This window comes from Pinus tabuliformis, chromosome 1_2, assembly GCF_031772625.1.
Source record: "Pinus tabuliformis cultivar Carrire ecotype Pingquan chromosome 1_2, CPIR1, whole genome shotgun sequence".
In the NCBI taxonomy this organism is placed as follows: domain Eukaryota; kingdom Viridiplantae; phylum Streptophyta; class Pinopsida; order Pinales; family Pinaceae; genus Pinus; species Pinus tabuliformis.
The window spans coordinates 1,359,959,358-1,359,964,707 of NC_142298.1; positions in this window are offsets into that span (position 1 = coordinate 1,359,959,358).

Sequence of the window (5,350 nt, forward strand, 5' to 3'; positions counted from 1 at the left end):
AGATAGTACTGAGTACTTGTGAGGAGTATTGTACTATGTATTGTTACATGTTATCAATCATTATAATATACAGATAGTGTGGGGTTTTCAGTTGTAAGCTTTCCTCGGGTTACATACTGTGTTAATGTGTGCATGCGATTGATGTTTCATTGTTTTTAATGCTGCTAAATTGATGATCAACGTAGAGGAGATTATGTCTTGTGCATGTATTCCGAAATAGTGTATAATCAGGATAATCTCTGTGAATAAGTGTTTATTATTCAAAATTTCTACATGGTATCAGAGCTGTTGATCATTAGATCTACTATTCAGAAAGTGTTTACATCTTATTTCTTCAGGCAGAGTCTGTAATCGGGCTAGATAGACTTTGGATTCATCCTTCCTTTGGAAGGTGAGATATTCAGTAAAAGCCCATACAGTCAATCTTTGTACGAGAAATACTTTGTTCTCACGAATCTTAGATCAGAGGCAGTTGAGTTTGGAGCTGGTGGAATTCGAATTTGCAGCAGTATTTTCTTGGTATCAACGAGGCAATGTCTTCCAATGGATTGTGATTGGAGTATGCTCTTGAGGGCAGCTCGAACTATATTGCATGGAAGGACAGGATGGAGGCAGTGTTGGATGATAATGGGCTGAAGGATTTCATAGAGGCTGATGTCCCAAAGCCTACTGATGCTGCGCAGGTTGATGCTTGGCAAAAGAAGACAACAAAGTGTCGAAGGATTCTGTTGGAGGGCGTGAAGGATCACATTGTGTCCAACCTGCATGGTAATACTTCTCCATACTTGATGTGGAAAGCTTTGACAGATCTATTCCAAAGCAAGAGTGATCAGAGGAAGCTGGCGCTCAAAGATAAACTTAGAAACATCAAATGTGAGAAGGGAGACAATATGCCCAAGTATCTCACGAAGTTCACTCAGTGCAGAGATGAGCTGGGAAGTGTGGGGGTGACTGTCGATGATGAGAACTTGGTGAGCTTGGCTCTCCTTGGTCTTTCGAAGAGTTGGCATTCCTATCAAGACTTTGTCAATGGTTTGGAGAAATTGCCAGGATGGGAGAGACTTTGGTCTGATCTTGTGCAAGAGGAGATCAGGCGGAGTACCATGGACGAATCTTCATCAAAGGGACTGATGAGGAAAATTGCGCTTTGGCTGCCAAAGCAAAGAAGGGGAAGAGAAAGAAAGCTTCTCAGTCTGGTGTGAAAGGCAAGAAGCAAGACATGTCCAAGGTGAAGTGTTTTCACTGTCACCAGCACAGACACTATGCCACTAATTGTCCGCAGAAGAAGAAGAACAAGAAAGTTGTTGGATCTACAGCAGGAGAGGCTCTAGCCTCGCAGTTTGAGCTTGATTTTTCATTGATCGCATGCTTGGTTTCAAGTGTGATGGGATCAGTGTGGTTCTTGGATAGTGGTGCGTCTTTTCATATGACAGGAGATAGAGATTTGTTTTCTGATCTGGAGGACAAAGATCTTGGAGTGCACATCGAGATGGGCGATGATGATAGATACAATGCGACTGGTATCGATACCATTTCCTTTGAGAGGGAGTCTGGTAAACCCTTTGTATTAAAGGAAGTGATGCATGTTCCAGGATTGAAGAAGAATCTTATCTCTATGGCGATGTTAGAAGACAAGGGATATGATATTGTTTTCAGCGAGGGAAAGGCTTTCCTGCGCAACAAGACAACTGGGGAAACCCGAAAGATAGGGGTTCGAGTGAGGAACCTTTATCAGTTGCATGTAGATGGTTGCACAACAATGGCATGCAAGGCATAAGGATTGGTGAGCCGGGATGACGGCGAGCTATGGCATAGGAGATTGGGTCACCTTCACCATGGAGCCTTGAAGATACTGCAGCAGATCACTACAGGGCTTCCTAAAGGCACTCTTGCGCAGTCAGATTAGTGCAAAGGGTGTACCTTGGGAAAGTTTGTGAAAACCACCTTTCATGAGAAGGATAGTTGCGCCACGACGATCCTTGAGAGAATTCACACTGACGTGTGTGGACCTTTCTCAGTAGCTTCGACAACAAAACACAGGTATTATGTGATTTTTGTTGATGATTTCTCTAGAAAGTGCTGGATCTTCTTCATGCAAAAGAAGAGCGAGACATACACAAAGTTCTGTGAGTTCAAAGCACTGGTCGAGAAGAAGTCGGGGAAGAAGGTGAAGGCTCTTAGGAGTGATAATGGTGGTGAATACATCTCTGGCGAGTTCAAGGATTTCTGCAGTGCAGAAGGGATTCGAAGATAGTTCATAGCTCCCCATAACCCACAGCAGAACGGGGTTGTTGAGCAGAAGAACAGAACGATCATGGGTGCTGCATGGGCGATGTTGCATGATCAGGGCCTACCCCTTCACTTGTGGGCGGAAGCATGCAATACAACAGTATATGTGTAGAACCGTTTTCCTGACAAGATACTTGGCATGAGTACACTTGAGGAGGCTTATTTTGGTAAGAACCTTGATCTTTCTCATTTGAGGATTTTTGGTGCTAACGTTTACATGCATGTGACGAAGGATGCTAGGAAGAAGTTGGAGCTGACCGCAGAGGTTGGGATATTTGTAGGGTACACTGATACGCCCCACAACTATCATGTGTATTTTCCAGATAGTGGTAAGACTGTTGTGCGACAAGATATAAAATTTCAGGAGGAGAAAGCCATGAAGTGTTCGCTTGAGAGGGAGCTACACTTACATGCAAATGAGGAGCTATTAGTTCCTAAAGATGAGCTTCAGGACGTGGATCAACCACAGGACAAGGTTCATGGAGTGGAAGAGACCACTCATGCGACGCCAACCATGAGAGGGCAAAAGCGCTTGACAGAAGCTGAGCGATTGGCTCAAGATGCAGAGAAAGTTGTAGGACCACCTACAACCCAACGCAGGCAGAGATAGTCACCTGATCGGTACACTGGATACATGGCTCTTGTGATAAAATGTGTTGTGACTGATCCATCCTCTTTCAAGGAAGCTGTGGAGGATCTTGCATGGGTATATGCCATGGTGGAAGAGTATGATTCGATTGTCAGAAACAGTGCATGGGAGATTGTTCCTAGATCGGAAGGGAAATCAGTGGTGGGTTCGAGATGGATCTACAAAGTTGTGTAGATGGGGTGGCACATTCATCAGATGGATGTGAAGACTGTGTTCCTTCCTGGAGGTTGGAGGAAGGAGGATGCTACTTCAGTGGAGGTAGTGGATGCCACTATTTATCGACAGTTGGTGGAGTCGCATGTGTGCAGGCTCAAGAGAGGCACATCGGGATATGGATCTTGGTACAGATAGGAGGATGTAGATTAGGCAGGGAGCTCAACGGATGACATCAGGTACCATCATATCAGAGATTGTGTGCAGCAGAGAATCATGTTACTTTCATACATTCCAACGGAGGATCAGGATGTTGATATCTTGACGAAGGCGCTCACCAGGAGAAAATTCGAATACCACCGAGGCAGGATAGGGGTTGCTGATAATTCATATCTTGTTGAGATGGAGTGTTGAGAATGCAACAAGATGATGGAGCTTAGTGGAAAGGAGTCGCCTTCACTAAGTGGGCCCGCAGGCAAATTATGGCGCAAAGTCTATTTTTAGACATATGGATCATGGTCTATGAGTTGCAGAATGCTGTTTATGGATGATTGGTCATGTTGGGAAAAATAGATGCACTTCTATTTTTGGTTCACAGCAGGAGTGATCAAAGTCTATTTTTAGATTGCCAGGTTAAAAATAGAAAAGTCAAATATTATTGTCTCATAATAATATTTAGACTATAAACTTTATCTTATTCTCTTGGAGCACTTCAGTTTGAGCTACATATGTGGCACATGCAGCTGTCAGAAGGAAATATGCTTTTCTTATGAGTCAGTTGAGCTATTGCATGCATGACATCAGTTAGAACTCATGCATGTGAGTTCTGTGGAGTTGGATGTAGAGTTGATGGAGTTGTGTTCAATTTGACTTGGTTAAACTAGTTGTAATTAGTCTAACTGCAAATAGACTAGTGATGAGTGACGTGAATTAATTGATTAAATTAATTCACCAATTATTAACTCATAATGCAACTGAAGAATAAATCAGTTAACTCAATGCATGTACAGTTCAGTGGAGACAAGTGTTAGAGGTTGAGATTGCTATCAATTGTGACTATAGTTGTGCATGAGATCTTGCACAAGCAATGTATTGAGTATGCCAATGAGCATTGCCCAGTATATGCCTAGAGAATAGCCCGTGCTCACGTGATTTCCAGAGTGAGTGATTCTTAGCAGGTATTGTGCAGTAGAGGCAGGCAAAGCAGTGAAGGAGATTTGAACCTGCGACTTATTCGGATATGAGCTAGTTTTGTGTGTAACAGGTGGAGATAGTACTGAGTACTTGTGAGGAGTATTGTACTATGTATTGTTACATGTTATCAATCATTATAATATACAGATAGTGTGGGGTTTTCAGCTGTAAGCTTTCCTCGGGTTACATATTGTGTTAATGTGTGCATGCGATTGATGTTTCATTGTTTTTAATGCTGCTAAATTGATGATCAACGTAGAGGAGATTATGTATTGTGCATGTATTCCGCAATAGTGTATAATCGGGATAATTTCTGTGAATAAGTGTTTATTATTCAAAATTTCTACAGAAAAATTGTATAACCTGAGGATGAAAGATGGATACTCGGTGACAGAGCATCTGAATGCATTTAATATTGTGGTAAGTCGGTTAGCATCTGTTGATATTAAAATTTAAGATGAAGATAAGTGCATCAGTTTGTTGTGTTCTCTACCAGATTCGTGGGATAGTCTGGTTATTACAATAGGTAGCAATGCAACTGCCTTGTAGTTTGATGAAATAGCCTCATCCTTGCTGATAGAGGAGATGAGATGGAAAAATATGGAGAGCCAGAATGGTGATGCCTTGTCTGTATGAGGACGGTCCCAGAACAGAAACAAAAATAAGTCATCGAGTGGGAGATCTAAATCTAGAGGGAGATCTAAATCTCCAGGAAAACCTGTAAAGGTGGTATGTTGGAAATGCAGAAAGGAACAACACTACAAAAGGGACTGTAAATCTAAAGCTCCTGACAAAGGAAAGGGATCTGATGATGCTTCTTTTGCAGAGGTGAAAACCACCTCAGATGAAGGTGGGGATCTGTACTTGCCTTTTTCAAGTACACATGTAGATCATGAGGCATGGTTGTTTGACTCAGGTGCATCCTTTCACTTCACTCCCCATAGAGAGTGAAGTGATGTCTTCTTAGGGGATGATAGGAAGGCTAGAATCGTTGGTCGCGGAAAAGTAAAGCTGAAGTTGCAAGGTGGAAGGGTTATAGCACTTCCAAGTGTTCTGCATATTCCT